This window comes from Melitaea cinxia, chromosome 3 (assembly GCF_905220565.1).
Source record: "Melitaea cinxia chromosome 3, ilMelCinx1.1, whole genome shotgun sequence".
Lineage (NCBI taxonomy): Eukaryota > Metazoa > Arthropoda > Insecta > Lepidoptera > Nymphalidae > Melitaea > Melitaea cinxia.
The window spans coordinates 16083001-16102429 of record NC_059396.1 but is presented as its reverse complement, the minus strand read 5'-3'; the positions used below and the strand labels follow the sequence as shown (position 1 = coordinate 16102429).

The following is a 19429-nucleotide window of genomic DNA, read 5'->3' as shown; positions in this document are numbered from 1 at the left end:
ACTTATTATTTATTATAAATTAAATCAAATTGTATACAGTGCAGTTCCTAAACAGTGACGGTTAAACATAACTTCATATTATAGATATATAAAATATACAGTTAGTATATAGAAAAAATACAATAATGTAAATGAAGGTTAACATAAAAATAATTTAACAATGTATTTGTTTTGTACAAAGAAATATATAAAGACGTATACTTACAATTTTTTGTTTTTCAATATATTGCCCATATATTTATTCTTCCATAAGAACATCTGTAAAAAGAAAAATAAAATATTAACATTATTTTACAGATAAAAAATAATATTCAATGATATCATTAAGTAACAGAGACGAAAACAAAAATAATCTACGTGGTCTACAAAAAGAAAAACTCAGACAAACATGTAACAATAAATAAATAATATGTAATATTAAAACTATTACTTCCCCAGGAAGTTTTAAAGCACAATCACTACTACTGAAACTGCTGCTGCCATTTAAGTTATTATTTATTTAGTATTTACGTGTGTCTTCACCCTTAAAACTAAACACGCCTTAGAGCTTACAACAAAGACAATTACCCAATAAATGATGTTATCAGACCAGTTTCAACAATATTTTGTGGTTCTAATACGAAATTATAATTTATCGGTCCATTAGAGTTCTGTCGTGAACCAGTATTGGTACCTATCTGCTCTAGACCATTGTACATCTAAGTCAGTCCATTGTGCGGCCATCTTAGCTAGAGCTATTGTTCTGTACAGCGCTTCGGATAACTTGATGCATACGGTATTGAGTTCGTTGTTTCGTTTTGTTAAAACAGGATTAAGATTTAACACCTCTTTGTGCACCGTTTTATCTTTGATATATATATATCTATTAAATATGTTGGTTATTTAAAGATAACTCAGATGCTTAAAAACTATTTCATAATTGACTTATCAATGCATAAATATACTACTGTGTTGCATTAAATAGTCCCTACAAGAAAATTTCATAGAAATAGCAATCATATATGTGGATACAATCAAAGTAGAGCTGTGGGTAACAAAAAAAAAAACAGATTTACGTCATTATAAAATGGTAGGAATGTTGTCCATAGTTGTCCAAATGATTAATTGGATTAATGATTTTCAGTAATACCGGTGAAGTACGATTCATTTGCCAATATCATGTAGAATGGAGAAGACACGAAAAGTGGTTAGTGTGAAACTTTTGGAACTGGCAAAGTAGTCAAAATTTTAAGTCAAAAAGACAAACAAGACCTGAAATCAATTTGATGTATCATTCAACAAATAAATTTTAATACACGCAGCGTTTTCGCATCGAGATAGTCGTAAATCCTTCGCACCGAAGCTATTATTCTGAGGTAATGAGAGCGGTGGTGGTTGCTATGATACCAAATTTAAAAAAAGTTACTGTAATGCAATTTGTTGTATAGAGTCACATACTGCACCTAATGCTATCTTTGTAGGGTATTGATATTTTTAAAGAACAGTCTTGAAGAATGTCACTAAACGCCTTTTTTCGCTCGGAAATACCTTATAACTAACCCTGTCTTAAGAATAACGAACAAAAAACTATTTAATTTGTTCCAATCTTTCATAAGTTAGGCGTGTATATACTTTATTATATCTCGGCGACTACTCGTAATTTTTACTTATATAGATATCGATCGCTTTCAAAGTTCACCATGATTATTATTTACCGTTATTGAAGCTTAATTATTAATTTTTGATATATCAGTCAATTTTATTTCAATATACCACACTTTCCACTCGTCTCGTACGAGATTAAATAATTGATTCATATTGACTTCTTTATGAGAGATTAAATTAAAATCTCCGTTGACCTGCTTTATATTATTTCGTTAATGAAAAATACGTCGAGAAAATTTGAACTAAATTCATTAATCTTCTTATTCATTTTGTTGGATTTAAACGATCATCTGTTAACTGTTTTTATCTCCTAATGTTATACTTTTTTTCATTTGCGTGGATGGGTGGATGAACGTTCGTTACACTTCACGCAAAAACTATTGATCTTATTATAATGAAACTGCAAGCGTAGAACGCTGGAGATCCAGAATAGCATATAGGCTACATTTCATCCAGAAATTTAATCGGGATCGAGTATAACCGCAAGCCGAAGTTAGTAGGTAGTAACTTTTAGTCTAAGATCCGAACTAAGAACTAATGGATAAAAATTAAATAATTGTCTTCTTCAGTATGTTAGAGATAAGTTGCCAAAGGGTTAGCTGGAAAATTTCTAACCAACCTAGTCATATTATATTCGACAAACGCCATTTAAACCAGACTTTTTACTATGTCATTCTATTTGCAATGAAACAGCGCTCGATTTGATATAAGATTTATTTATTAAACATGTGGGTGAAAATACCTAGAACAATATATATTAATATATCTGTTTGTACCTGCCATCCAGTAGTTATGCCAAGAAAATCATAGACAACCCAACGTTTGAATTTTCTGCAGGCTTCATGCTGTCAATAGGTGTTAAATTTATTCTTAAAAACTCATTGTTCCTTTTTTAAATAAAATATATAATATTTTTTTTAATTTGAATTAAATATGGCCAGGAATTTTTTGTCAACCCTTCCGAGATTATTTTTCTAATATACTACAATAAATATAGAATAATTTTCATCCATTAAGCAGATGGGTGAAGTTTGTTTCTAGTTCGTTATGTTTATATGTCTCCTTCTGTTTATAATTTTTTATTAAGAAATGTAGAAGTCGTGTGACCTTTACGTTGAACTTAAGAATGTTTTTTCTCGAAAATGAATGGCGGGCGGGGATAGAATGTTTCCCACGGGCCCAGGAACCATGGGATGGGAACGGAGGCATTCCCCCAATGAGGATTGCTTGATATAAATTAGGTCTGCATTGCTTTGCCGCGCTTTGCATGGTACTCTATCACAGCGCTGAATCGTGAATTCAAAAAGAAGAAATATTTTTTTAAATTAAATTCACTCTCGATAATTTAATATCATTATTTTTTTTCTAAGAATTATATTATACTAGATGCGTTACATTTATAGTATTTTTACTGTTTAAAAACTGTGATTAATAAGCAAGATATGTGACAAAACATTTAGATGCATTCAGCCTGTATCATCCTACTGTGGGCATAGGCCTTTTTCTCTACGTAGGAGAAGAATTGGAGCTTAATCCACTACGTTGCTCCACTGCGGGTTGGCGGATACATTCCCTACTATGAGTAACTATCGCTATCAGGTATTTATGATAACAACCGGAACCGACAGCTTAATATGCTATCCGAGGCACGGTGGGGTAGCCCACTAGGACAAACATCCAAATACATATAACAATTTATACAAATACAAATATCCATTCCGAGCGAGATTCGAACCCGAAAACTGTTGATGTTTTAGGCGACTACTTGCACCACTACACCAGTGCGGTTGTTAACATTTAGAAAATACCAACTAAATATAGTAAATGCCATTTATTCAGCTTTGTTTGTAACAAAATTGTTTTATATAATCTAATATGGTCGTTTTTCTCAGATATTTACCAAACCGCAGAAGCGGTTAACGCGCGGTAGTCTCCGGGGAGAATAATTAGGGGTGTGGTGGGGACTCAGTTCATTACCCTCTGGTAGAACCTGCAAGAACTCATACTCTTGTATCTAGAGCTCTTTGATGTTTCTACGATATCGCATTATGCTTAAATTTGCTTTAATGCATACAATAGACTTACATTTAGTTGATTAATCGGTTAATGCTTTATTCAGACATACACTTATTAAATTACGTTTAATGAGTCTAGTTTATACTGGATCTAATTACACGATACAACATTTAATCCATTGTACATACTTAAAAAGCACGGACATCAACCCGTGGATCCCACGAAGCCTAATTTCACACAGGCCATTTGAGAAACAATTAGGCATCTATTGTATCACATTACGAGTACTGTCAGCCAATACACAAAAGTTGATTAGTAATCACCACCGCCGCTCCCGCGCACAATGCCTCAATAAAAACTACAATTTCAATCCGCTTGTAACTCTGTTTGATTATGATTATACGCTGTCTATTAAGGTAATTATGAGCGAAGACGAACAGAGAACATATATTCTTGAGCGTCAATTAGCATCGAGTTTGCGTCATAGAAATTCGATCGGTCAAAACGTGGGAAAGATCAATTCTTTAATATTTCTGCCGCTCCGTTTGTAACACAATACTAACGTTATGTCCGCACCTACAAATCGCTTCTTAGCCCGGAGCCTAACACGTTGCATTGCCCAAAACCGTGCCCTCAATGACATAAAATGGTCGCCTTTCGAACGGTAATGAATATTTAATTGCGTGGAAATATTTTGTGACCGGCACAGAAATGATTCTAGCATTGTCAGGTATAATTACGTTCGTGATTGCGACGAAAATGCGTCTATTCTGGAATGTCCCCAAATTTAATCTTGGTCATATACGAGTAGTTGACTCATGCCGCTGGTCTCTAAGGTAATGTATGATTTGTTTTATTTTTAGATCACCTACGAGCCTATCACTATCGAATCATTGACTTTGCTATAATGATTAAATAAATGATAAATGAATATTTATATTATGACACTTCTGGTACGACTAAATTTTGTTTGTATATTACGCGTATTTACTACGTACATTATACTGTTATTTACAATAACAGTATTATAATTCTTGTAAATGATATCTAAAATTATATTATCTCTCTGACTCTATAAAGCCTAGAAGTTTCTTATCTTTCCGTATACTGCAGATAGTCTTCTGTTACCTTTATGCATTTCCCTTATAGTCAATCCCGATCAACAACAAATCATTATTTCCTAGGTACCTTTTATAGCGCTTTTCTCATTAATTCATTAAACCTGAAAATCAAGACGATACCTTGCTGTTTTGATATAAACTGGTGAATCCAATAAGAACTCGTGTGGAATCAATCAGATTTCCAATTTACGATTTAAAAAATAGCTATCATTTGTGTGAATAACTTTCCGTTTTATATAATGCCTTGGATGTACGGATGGCGTGTTAGTAAATATCTATTTTCTATCTAATCCAATGGATGAACTGTCATTGGTGTAACGGTAATGGAATGGATAGTATGACTGTGCATGATTCCATCAAAATTGATGTCCGTTCCGATATACCACTATGTAATTTACCTATGTATGCGACCGTGTTCCGAGTACCGTGCTATATGTACTGTTAACTTCATGTAGAGAGATACGCGAATCGCTTATAAAAGTTTCGTTTTAATAAGAGTTTACTATTTTACGGCATTGTTTCTAATATACATAAATAATTTAGAAAATGGTTATAAAAAAACAATATTAATAGAACATGTCAGAATCACAACAATCCGTATAGTAGAGAAAATTTGCACGTTTAAAATTTATATAATACTAGTTTTATTCAACAACACACCAAGTTTCCAAATCCTAAGTAAAAACTTTGAATTATAATAACAACACTTGATAACAATATCTAAAATAAATTACGTTAATAAAAATCCAATACGTAACTTGTAACATGTGTAATCAATTATTCAATTATATTTAAGAATGCTGTTAATTAAAATTGAATGATTCCGATTACCGTGTACACACGTGTACTATTCACTATTGACTGGAATGATAAGAGCGCCTCCAGTCAAATTGCAGACAAAGGACTCACAACCGTAGATCAGAATTACAGATAGCCACATTTCATTAGAAAGTATCCTTTAAAAAAAAGCTATTACCTAAATAAAATATTCCTTATTTTTGTAGCATCTATATTTTACAAATATATCTGTTCTTTTTTAAATGTGTTTATGTTCTAATTATAAAACAATCATTAAAGTAAATAGTTCTAATTATAAACTCCACATAAATTCTATTCCTCGCCTTTAATAAAAAAATTGCTTTAAATATCTACCTTGAAACAATATTCTGCGTTTAGCATTTGTTTCTTAGATTTAAGCTCACACTCTACTGTCTAGATCAATGCATTCAATATTCAATTTACTTTCAAATACAATAATAGAAATCCCCGAGGGATATTAAGTGACTTATATGGATTATGCTAATATATAGCTATTGCATACTTTCGTACATCTATATATAAATGAACATTTGCTCCATAACCATTAGAATTTCTCACTTTGTTTAAATAATGTAAATGAAGTTCGTATGTTTGTTCAATGATAAATTTTAAAACTAATGAACTGATTTCAAAAATTGTTTGTCATCATGTTGCAAATTGTCTACCTTACTTACTACCTTTATAATACACCTAAGTATATTTTTGGTAAACGTTAAATTGGTTTAAATCAATGTAATATTCAAACTGTTAAATCAATAATTAACATTATTTTATAAATCGAAAAGATATATTTTAAAAATACAAAAATATATTTCGAATAATTCAACTTTTTTTATGACAGGTACGAAGAATAAATCACAAACAAAAATTAATTTTCTAAGTAAATTACCCAAAAGAAAAGTGTATAATCATAATGTACTTAAAATTTTTACTTTTTCAGATATACACTACAATTCGTGGATTATTTGCTCTTCTACCTAATAATATCAAACAAAACGACAACAATACGTGCTGTGTGGCTACGGCATTAAAGAATATAGCCACCCCCTCTCTTCCCGTGGGTGTCGTAAGAGACGACTAAGGGATAGCAAGTTCCACTACCACCTTGGAACTTAAAAAACCAACTGATGGTGGGATAACCATCCAACTGCTGGCTTTGAAATACACAGGCCGAAAACGGCAGCAGCGTTTTCGGTGCGACAAAGCCAGCCCTGCGGTACCAACTCGCCTGCCCAGCGTGGTGACTATGAGCAACACACATGAGTAAACGCCGTTTTTGGCGTGATCTTGTGGAGGCCTATGTCCAGCAGTGGACTGCGATAGGCTGAAACGATGATGGTGATGATGATGACGAGAACAATAACTAGATGCTATGACACGTTTCCTTATTCTAACACTAAAAGATTACGCAAATAATGGCCCTTAAATATTTCCAATGACATATCTCTACACGGATCAATTACTATTTTATTAACAGCTTACTATGGAAACTATTAACACAAAATCGTTTACCTACATTAAGTTAACGATTTTTATCAAATGTTCGTGATAACTTCTCCGACTCAACCAACCACTTCAAGGACAACTCGAAATAAATTCCACATTTTAGTATTAAAGGAAGATAAATATGAAAATCGTCTACTTCTTCATTAAGACTTCCGTAGGTAACTTGTGAAAAAAAAATTATCACTCAATCAGTATGTATATATTAATTATGTTGACTAACCTTAAATAGGTGGTAAGGTTGAATAGTAATGTTAAACGCTTAAGTAATGTTTGCACGTTTGTCGATATTATTTATAAAATATGTTTTCAAATAATTATTTTTTTATATAGGTAAATAAATATATAGGAAGGTTATCATGTTGATAATGCAGGTACCAAGGTTAATTATATTATATTAAAATTGATATTTTTTTAATTTTAAATATACCACATAAGTTTAATACAATAAGTATGAATTTTTTTAGTCTTAAATGATTGTAACAAAAAGTAATCAGCCTAGCCCTATAAAATATTATAACCATCTAGGATGCACCATAACGAAGAAGAGGCCACTTCCCTATAAACTTTTAATGTGCATTAGGTAAAACGAAACCTGTTTGGTCATGAAGTATTGTATAACAGCGTGAGAGCCGCGCGTTTCCGTCCGCCCGTAGTCAAGGCTAACCGCAACACGACCAATGTGAATATACAACATTACGTTCAACTTCTAACTATCTATCCTACAAACGATACTTGGTCGAGTAACGCTGATTCATTGTATTGAAAAACGCACCTGAATTCGAACGAAATTATTTTGTGCCGCAGTTCATAATTTAGACATGGTGCCTTGTCTCACCTGCTCGCTAAGTTATAGAGTGAGATGCGAATAGCCAAATTCGACAGGTAATTGTCAATCCGCTCCCACGTTATACATTATGCGGCAATAGAGCCTTAACGTACAGTTAAAATGTGTTCGTGTAACCGCAGTCATCAACGACGCACAAGGTTAATAAATGAAAAAGTCTTAACTGTAATATTTTTAACTGATAAAAACAGTGCATCTCATTAAGTGCGTTTAAATTTTAAAAACTTTCATTATTTTTTCAATTGAAAATAAACCAATATCATAAAGCTTATAACCTTAGTTCCATTACCTTCCAATCGAAAACTCGTTGAGCCGCTATCTCCAGGGTTCTCAAAAGTCTCGCCGTCCATTTCTCTAAATAATACACTTCGATACAAACATTAGCGACCACTTCTGTAAAACGTGCTGCGATAATATCGTAATAACCACCATCGGCACTAAAGGTTGAAAAAGCCTCCTCTTATGGCCATCGTCGGTGAATGACAAATGAAATGACTGAACGAGAATGAATGTATTATGTAGGGTGTATGATAAATATGACAAGTAAAAGCCTTTTGTCGCGTTATTTTAACTTAATTTATAATTCAATACATGTTTTGTTAAAATATTTTATGACAATATTTTTTGTACTATAAACGATCTCAATGGGGATTATATTAATGTCATTACTTTTGTTAGATAGAGTTAAATTAATGTTTGTGGGGAAAATCGATTAGTCGAACAATAATCAGTTTGAATCTGGGTGTAATATTTATATTTTTATATGCATTATTTCTATGTATATTATCAAAAAAGAATAATTTCGGCTGATACCTATAACACAAACATTAAGTTACTTTAAGCTCACCTTTAATTGACGACCATGTGTGTACGTCATAAGATATTTATTTAAATCATATCTTTTACAAAAGAGCAAATCCCACCAAAAAAAAATCCTGCAAAAACATTGCTAAGTGGTGACTATATCGCTGTCAAAGCTTTTTCAACTCTCACGGAGCCAAATTCTAACTCTACGAACTCTAACTTCATACAAATTTTACACCTTAGTCGACATATGTGACTTGGCCGTTTTGCTATAACCACATTATTTTTGTCATACAATAGTTCTACTAGTAAGGAAATACTCTTAGGTACTCTAACTTTAAAGTTTATAAGATACGACAGTGTATTATTCGATGTTGCCAGCCAATGAAACCGGGAGCAAAGTATACTATAAAATGCTAATTAAGTAATTAGAATATTACTTCAATTACCAGTAAAAACTAAAAATGTTTAAACAAATGTTTGCAACCTTGTACTTATTAATTAGAGAATTTGTACGAATACATAATTTCATAATTCTGAAGAATTTTATCAAGGAACATTTAAATATATAGCGATTTTTTTTTTTTACAACTAGGTCGGCAAACAAGCGTATGGCTCACCTGATGGTAAGCGATTACCGTAGCTTATAGACGCTTGAAACACCAGAGGCATCGCAAGCGCGTTGCTGACTCTATCCCTAATCTCCCCAGAAGCTCTGATACACCACAAAGACAAAACACTGCTTGAAAGTAGTATTATTTAGCTGTGATTTTCTGCCAGGTCAAGGTACTTCCGCAGTCGAGTGGCTTCAGATTTTGAGCAGGATAATTACTACTGCGACCTACTTCAGTTAAAATACTATAAACACACCCTAATTAACGTCTATTATCACCAAGAGGTCTTCAAGCGTTAGTTCATTGTCAATCTTAGATCATAAAACTAGCAATTGTTATACTTAACACATATAAACATACAGCATCTTAAGCTACTCTAACAATTTTGCTAAATATCTTTTAGATGAGTTAGAAATTAGTATGTTAGAGAGGTTTTGATTTAAGAATTTTTTTTTACCTATAAAACGATCAATCGTCCACTTATATTTAAATTTCTTTAGATTTGTTTAGCTAAGATAAAATTTTTATATAGTTATTTTGATAATTTGATGTACCGGGCGAAATGGTGGAACCAAAGTAAAGATAATCCTCTTACTAATTGTTTTTAGAAAGACTGTTATAAATACTACTACTGCCTTTATATCTAATAGGCTCTGAGACTAATAACTAAATGTCCTGCGCTATCAGATGATACCAACCTCTTGTCATTAGCGGAACCGGCGCGGTGGGTTCGCGGTTATTTTCCTTAATCAACGTACAAAAATATCGTAAGCCTTTGTTAACAATAATACTCGAAATTTATTTAATCGTAAGGTTTTTAAAACACTTAATAAAACTAGTGGTCGCCTAGTGGTCGAAATTCGCCTATATAATTTAACCATAAACTTTGACAATAAACAAAAGAGTATTTATGAGAAGAGAGATTCGTGAGAAATAATATATAATAAGAAGAAAGAGTATTTGTGTGTGTGTGTGTGTGTATGTGTGTATGGGTGTGTGTATCAAATACATGATAGTGTGTGTAGCATTCTGTACTTCTTCTCTAAGTATAAACTATAAGTGTGCATCATACCTCTCCGTCCACGCAATTTTCGTAAAAAGGGTTACAAAGTTTTTTCTTCACATATTTTATATAGATTTCAGCGCAATGTCATTTGTACTGAACTTCATCACTTGTCCGTTATTGACATTTTGGGTTACCGACCCCTAGCTGTAGGCCAAAACTTGGTTTATAATTATTAATTTTTTTTTTTTGCCAAATTAAGGCTATATAATATAGTTTCAAATAACGTTAAAGACAATTTCAGCATTAAAAAAAATAATATTGTAAATAGATTCTGTTGCAAATATTTAATTTATATTAAAATATGTACCATAGATTTAAAATCAAATATTTGTATTCGTTCAATAAATTTGGGTCTCTCATACGTGTTGAAATCAGAATTTATACTAATTCGTTGATATGATAAGATAATATAGATAAGGCAGTCGATATCTAGTTTCTCATTAATTTGAACAAATATAGTATAGTAATAGACTTAACGTATATCCTAATTCATATATCGGCTTTCGGTAATACCTTTGATCAATCTATTCTGAACATATAGTACGACAAATATTTCCAATGTTTAATAAAATTCTTATTATTAAATTTTCAGCTGACATCGCTGCACAAGTTCTGATATAATTGTGTCATAAATACGTGCAGCGCTATTAGCTGAAAATGTTATCATTTCAATTTAGGACTTCTAACTGATAGGCATATTATTATTTTTTTTAATTTATATATTAGTAATTAGATAATTACCAAACAAAATTAAATAATACAAGGAGCCTATTGTGTATTACTAAATATTATTGCAGGATATAAATTCAATTTCAAGAAATGTAATATCATTACATAGTATAAAACAAACTCGCTTCTCGCTGTCTGTATGCTTAGATCTTTAAAACTTCGCACCGGATTTTGATTCGATAAATAAAGTCGTAAATAGAGTGATTCCAGAGGAAGGTAATACATGCATAATATAGTAAAAGAACACTGATAGTTTTTGCAACCGTGCGAAGCCGGGACAGGTCGCTAGTAACTACTATACCTACTATTCGTATCTTTGCCAGTAGAAGCACTACGTTGTTTTACCGTATTGTTCATCCGAATTATTGAAATATATTCTTTAAAAATAAGCTAGATGTTTTTTTTTTTACTTCAATACCAATATAATTACAAATAGTATCAAATCTGTAAAATTACTTACGATTGTTTCTAAATGCATATCACATTTATACAGTTCTTTCTTTAAAAAAGTGTGCCTCTATGTACGCAAGTTATATTTCATTGGCCAGCTATAACTTCACGTTGCTGACTTATTCTTCGTTGACTAGCTAACTTTATAGTATCGGTTTTTCGTGACGGTTTGCGCGCGCATCTTAAAATTTTTCTCTCATCACTTTTCCCTAACGCGCCAAAAACAGTATAACTTCAAAAGTTCACTAAATAAGAAAACGTTTTGTGTCTTCGTTTAAAATCTATAATGATGCAGCTAATTTGAATCGCAAACAAGTCTTTAACATACACACCACTATAATTTAAGATGTGGTAAATAATGTGTTTCATTGTCGACTACAGAACATTAGAGGCAAATGCTCTGGTTAGAGCCCGTACCTCCGTAGGCGTTCCGGCTCGATACGATCCGTTGTTCCAGCACCTATATAGCGTACATCGCCGCCATTTTATTGTTCTCGTGATTAGAAAGCCTGTTGTACAACACTGATTGTACTCACATATAAATCCTTAACAATTACCCGAGGAACGAGCGTGGTAATTTAATTTTGTTAACGTCGAAATCAGTTTAAACGAACAACTAAAGTACCGATACCATGATTATACTCAGAATTATCGCGTTAAAAATTAAACAAAAGCCATACTTTAATTTGCTATTACTGTACCAGCTGCGGCCAACAACGTGCTTTAGTAAAACAGTCCGCTTACAAAAACTTGCATTGTTATCTGCAAAAGTGGCTCACAATACCCAGCGAGGAAATGATAACCCATCGCTCAACAATCATCACCGGACAAAAGGGCCGAAACAGTTATACCTCGTATTGCTGGACCGACGAGCGTGTCATTATGGAGCATCAATTTAAGTGAGACCTCCTGAACCCGTCCTAATCGTTAAAGCCGCGTCTGAGTCCGCCGAGAGAGATGTCTTTTCAGGGGTCTACGTGAAATGGGCGCGACGTTAAATCTCAAGCATTTGTGGTGGCCGTAGTTTCTCCCAATTACACCGTCTCTAGCTCGCGATTGGCCGTGCCACGAAGAATCCGGCCTGTCGTGACTGTGATAAAAAAACTGACGCAAATTGCCGATACGCCTCGTGCACACAATTTCATGCTCCGACTTTAGAGAACGATCTAGATTCGTCATATTTTAGAAGTAACGCGAACACACGAAATAAGACGTGTTAGAAATTAGAAAACCGAAACCGAAAAATCAGCGGAGATCGATTTATATCACACATTAATTGCTACGGAATGCTTTGGATCAACAATTAATAGTCTCGTGACTGATTTCTTTGAATTCTGTTTTTATTACTTTTAGTGCTATAATTGGTATGATGCGACAGTGATATCTCGATGATACTTGATCTGTTGTAAGATATGAAAGACAAGCGTTTTTTATTCTAGTAATTAAAAGTAGGCGCAGAATTTATATTAATTATCATACTAGTTAGTATTCTTGATTTCTCCTACACATTGAACAAACTTTGAATTGATTTCCAAATTTTCAACATACTCGTACATTTTCACATACGATTTTACCACATTTAATTTGTTGGTATTTCATTTGTTAGTCTTTTAAATTAAATTTCTATCAATGATCTTCCCGGTTTCAAATTATTGTGTTTAGGCTAAGTACAATAATCGAGTTTTCCGTAGCGCTCCCGGCGGGCTGAGAATAATGTTGAAGATCGTCAAGTCATCGCTTACGGTTCCATTTGTCGCGGAAGATGTTAGTTTTTTTTTTAAATTCTTATATTAGTTTACCTTAGGGTTGTGATTTCGATAATTTAAAACTTTTTATATTTATAACAATAAGACAACTCTAAACCACAAAGACGGTTATCATAAATTTGCTATGAAAAACTACAAGTAAGTCGCAATAAAATTGCAAAATAAAACTGGTGCAATCAAAAATCAACAATATATTTAATGTTTAATAAGGACGATTAAGTGCTTCCATCGCTACAGGCTATAAATACACACTTTTAAAGTTAACAGCCCTGAAGAACCAGCGTTGTCCAATGTCCATAGCCGATGTCGATGCTTATCTCCGGCCGATTCGTTCCGGGCGGAGGACGCGGCGCGTGACGCACGTCGATTAGAAATCTCGTCTCGGATGCCGCAATACGACGTGCTGTCGATTGGCGGTCTCTATTAAACGCAATGGCTGCTCAACTGTTCTGTTTTTGAATTCTTTTTATTATCTGTTTCGCAGATGCAATCTAACAGCCAGTTGCTGAAGGCAAAAAAGTTTAATATTCTACGTTTTATTGCTTTCTTTAATTATCGTAAACGTTTTTCTTTCTTTTTTAGAGATGCACTTCTACATGAGAAAAGAAAATGTTTATATAAATTTTTAAAGTTATTTTCTGGAAAATATTATAACGAAATGCTTTTTGCTATTATTTTAAATAATGTAAATGAGGTAGCGGCACGCGAAGCCAACGGCCTTGGTTTTGGTCATTCGAGTTCAAAGGTTCAACAGACATTCATCTCTTGCAATGTCAGCGTAAATTATAAGAAAATGTCTAAATAAAACAAATATACTTGTTGGACATGTCATATCAAGTAGGTACAGTCATTATCAGTTGCCGATCAAAATGTGTTTCGGCATGTTGAAATAAAACCATTTTAACCCACGCAGCTAAGTTTTATACATACTTTATGTAATCCTAGTACTTCTAAATTCAAACGAAAAAATAATTAAAACAGAAATAATTAATATTACTGGGAATAATTAACGAAACTCTGAAATAAATAACACTTATATATTCAAAACGCATTCAGTATACTTCAAACAACAGCTTATAACGATTTAATTTCTTCATTTACAATTAAAATATCAAGACTGTTCTTTATTACACCGTCTTCGCAACCTAATAGTTTCGGAAACTTTAAAACCCTATAAAACTAAGATACGAAAGTTTATTTTAACGTTAAAAACACCCGCATTGTTCCGAATGACCAGCCAAGCGTGAGTCGCGGCGGACACATAAAAACTAAATGACATTATAATAAAAGAAATCTTAACATCCTATCAGAAGTAAGCTTGTTAATATAGAATAAAATAAAAATTTCAAAAAATGTGATTATTATACTTGAGCCAGTTAGCAGTAATTGCGTGTAGTGGGTCTATAAGTGGTTTCTTTAACTAAATAAATTTAAAATATAGTATTTTAAACTGATATAAACCATAAAATCATACATACACCTTATCAATAAATATCATAAAATTGACTCTACCTTATTTTTGAATAACTCTTTTTGGACTTAAAAATCCATGTATAGAGAAAATTTATATAATGTGAAAAATAGTTTTACGGCTTATAATAAAAGTAAACTTAGTCATGACTATAAACGTTGAATAAATATCTCTATTAAATGTCTATCTAGGACCTCTTTAGCTCTTAAACAATATTATATATTTTTTATATAAACGCATCTTTGGTGCATTATAACGGCTGCATTAGCCGTTACTTTGAGTATAAAATTAATAGAAGATGAGAATGTCTAAATGAAATTAATTTGTCTTGTTTCACGAGTAACGATCTCTCGTGTTTATCATTTATATTTTCTCCTTTCCTCGTCGTGCTTATATTATATATGCTTCATATAATGCCTTAAACGTCAATGATATCGTTTCGAATTGTTTCATTTCAAATTATTCGATTTACCTACATCAATAAAATCATGCGGTTTTTCTCGAAATTACCTAAAACCATTAACTTAGTTAATAATTAAAAAAAAAATCTTTAATTAAATGTCAAATATAAAGTAACTTCTACTCGGTTTCTAAGACAAAAAAAATGAATTGGTGTTTAAATTTAATTCCATTTCGTAATTTTATCTTTGTATTAATATTTTTGTAGATTGAGTCACACTTCCGCTGAGCGCTTTATACATAGTTTTATGTATTATCCTCATCTTATCACATTATATATTAAATTCTACAATCATTCTAGTTTTGAAGAATTAAAATAAAAAATAACAATAAATAGGAAAAATCTTTACTGGAATTCAGCTGTATATAAATTTAGATTTCTTTTAATAAAACAATAAAAAATTAAACAACTTTATACTAAAACATTCTCGTAGCCTTTATAAAAGGGTTTTTAACAATGTAAATGAAATTAGAATCAAACGATAGTAATAGTCAGCATATTGATAATAATTAGAAGAATTATAATTATCAATACCAATGCAGACTCTATCAATCAAATATTTGCTCATATGTTGCATCAGCAGTAATCACATATTTTCAACGTCCAATTGAATAATATCAAGAAAATAAAGAGAATAATAATGAACCCAGATGGCAGTGATCCATAAAGTATTAAGCATATGGAAAGGTATGCTCTATATTACTATATCGGGTGGCCAACGTAGAGGATCATTACACCGCTGGTGTTTCTGAGATTACGACGTGCTTCTGTCATTTGTTTACGACAATGAAGTGCTTGCTTTACGTTTTAAATCAGTTATATATAGTCATGATTGGATGTTGATCCAAATAACTGCTACTACCAACCTTCCATATTCATCTACCTTCTCTATATATTTAGGAATACCGATTCCTGCATTCTCCATATATTTAAGAGTTGGCATTCCTAAATATACAGAGAAGGTACTTGATATAATATTGAAACCATTTTTAAAGGAATTTTAACAGCGAAATTCTCGTCAGACGAATCGCGGATATAATCTAGCTTCAATTTAAATTTGTTTAATCAAAGTATTTATATTTTTAATCATATTAATACAATATAAACCCTTACTTTATAAGTAATATTAAATATTTGTGTTACTTTTTAACTTTAAAAATTTTGTTTAATAAATAAAGTATCTTTAAATGTACAACGTCGTAAAATACAACGTCGATAAAATAAAATTGTCCGATACAAAAATTATGTGTGTTAAAACAAATAATTGTATATAAGATTTTAAATCAACCTGGTTATTTTTATTACTGAAATTATTTAAAACGGGATACGGGGGTAAATACCATGTTTTTTATTTTTATTTTACGTTATCTTGTTCACGAGACAAGCTGTTTTAGAAATAATTGTATATTTGGCTTTATTCTTAGCTAGTCTTTCAAGTAGCTAGTTTCATTGTTTTTTATTCTTTATGCACTTTCCTGTTTCCCATATTTTTCAGTAGAATATCGAACTCTTACGTAACGACTTCCTAGAATTGTGTTTCACATTACTATTCTAAAAAGTGACAACAGAAAAATTGAGATACATTTTATATGAATTTTAATAGAAACGAATTAAATTTAAAATACTTTTTCATATAAAGATTATATTTAGTCTCAATGGTAAGTCTAATGGCTTATTGAGAGTTAATAAAAGTATAGAACCTTCATTTCTTCATTTTGAGCGGTGTATTCTACGTTTGAAAACTTAAATTATAAATTCATTTGTAAGAACTTACATCTACAGACCACGTGATATATGGAATAAACACTTTCTACCGAGCTAGTGTAAATTTGTATGGAAATCAAATTTTATATACGAAAAAAAATATAAGACTATAATATAAAATATGTACTTATAATAATTCTTTTATTTGTTCAATAAAATAAGCAAAAAATATGTTTATAATAATCATACTTATTTGTCTTTTAAAATAATGTACAAGTACATCTTAGACAAACTGAATTAAGAATTTTATGAAGTAATATCATTTATTAATTATTCAACTTACTTGGAGTTGAAACCAAACTAAAAATCAACAAATTCAACCAAAATCAAACTCTACCTTTACGTAGTCTATCGTTTCATAACGTCAGTGTCCTTTTAAAAGTACTAAATTAGACAATAATAATTCGTATAAATATGGAAAATAACTTGCGTCATAAATGTTACATACAAGTCTATGGCTTGTACGTAACGTCTTCATACATTTCATCCTCGACAACATCATACAAAGTCAGGTACGCAATAATACTTTGTCATTAACTTATACTTTGTTATGAGATGAAAATAGTTAACATTTTATGGTTTTAAATGAATCATTAACGTTCATAATCGTACGAGAATCTTGTAATTATCTTATTGATAAAATATATACCTTATATATGCTTAACATACAGCATATATGAAGTAACTGATATTGTTAAAAGAAGTACTAATGATGATGAACAAGACTTATTTATCATTTTATGATTTCATTTCTAATCTTATGAATCAACGTTAAAAGTTTTACATTTATATAACTAACTTATGTACATATATATCGTAACATAAAAATAATGACTGCAATAACTCAGTTACAAGACTGCAGACTCTAACAAGAATTATATGAGCGAGCGTACAACTCGTTGTTACTGCAAGAAGCAATGGACGTTTTTTTGTCACGATCTCAATTTTTTGCCAATTTAGCTTCATAATAACGATTGTCATTGAAACTCGTGACGGAGCCGAGAATAAGGTGGTTTTTATACTTAATAACGTCGATTTTACAACATGGTAACAACCAAAAAATATATTTTCATATCAAATGGAATCAATATCAAAATGAAAAATTATTAGAAGACTTATTATCAGAGTGCAGCACATCAAATACAAAAGAACAATGACCCAGATCCGCCAAAGATAACTATCGAAGTGACGCATGTGTGGAATCGATAACAGTAGGTACACGCACGCACTGGCGGACATTATCGAACCAACCAATATTTATCCAAGTAACAGCAAGACGCGAAACGATCCCGCCGTACGATCGAGACCGGTAACTCTGCTAATTGTATTAGAACCCTAAGACGTAATCGAAGGGCAAATTCATTCAACTAAAAGTCACATCGTAATGGAATAAAAAATATATTACACCTACCTATTCAGCGGACAGCAGCTGCACCGAAAGGGAACGGCAGATGCGTACTAACCGACGCCAGCGGAACAGAAATGAACAAAACGCGCCGGTTCGTTTCGAAATATTAGTAAAATTTTCACGGAAATGGTGTGAAAAACTTACCGGTGCCAAGGGTTGCAGAGAAAGCGGCAGCGCTAGCGCACTCACTAACAGTACACGTGCACGAACGCCGCGGCCGCGCACCTGTCACGGACTGACTCGCCATTTCCATATTTTATTGTATTTATGTTCGAGCGAGGCGCGCGCGCAGCCCGACGCGGTGAGGTGGACTGACTGCCATCGCACACGATACCTGCGTTCACCTGTCCCCTCCCCCCTACCATCAGGAACCGGATGGCACTCCAAAACAAAACGGTCAACAAAGGACGTGCCACGAATGTTCGCGCCGCCACCGTTCGGATTCACGTCGAAGGGTCGAGGGGCTGTTGGGCCGGGGACTCTTTCCGATTATACAACACCTGACTCACGCGCCGAAACTGAGCGACCGGTGATTTACGACCGCCCGCTAATGTAACAGTCGCTGACTACTCAATTGTTTTCTTAGTGGAATAAATAATTTACAGAATTATCGAAAGCGATGACAACCGATTTGTCGAAAATGCAAATTAGGCAAGCGTTACACAAAAACACAAAGAGATTGTTGACACAGAAATCATTTGTCAACTGCTGAGTATACTGAACTGGAAAATAATAATGATTGCTCAACTAATTGTCATCGAATCACTCGTAAACAAACAATTGTATTCGGATTGCGCATCCGATCTGTTACCGAATCGATTAACAATTTTTTATGGATATTTGTTTATTTTGATTTCCTTTGATTAGACTCGCTACGCCCTGTTATTTGAAGTGAGATTATTATCCGAGAGAACTGATATGATAATGTTAATAGGTTTTATGTAATT

General features: G+C 32.4%; 1 long non-coding RNA gene across 1 annotated transcript; it reads right to left on the bottom strand.

Moving 5' to 3' along the window:
* Positions 1-214: 214 nt before the first annotated feature.
* On the bottom strand, positions 215-18793 carry LOC123669233. Its single transcript, XR_006745714.1, has 2 exons — positions 18627-18793; positions 215-258 (listed from the first exon to the last, which is right to left on the bottom strand). It is a non-coding gene; the product is annotated as an uncharacterized LOC123669233 (long non-coding RNA).
* Positions 18794-19429: the final 636 nt, after the last annotated feature.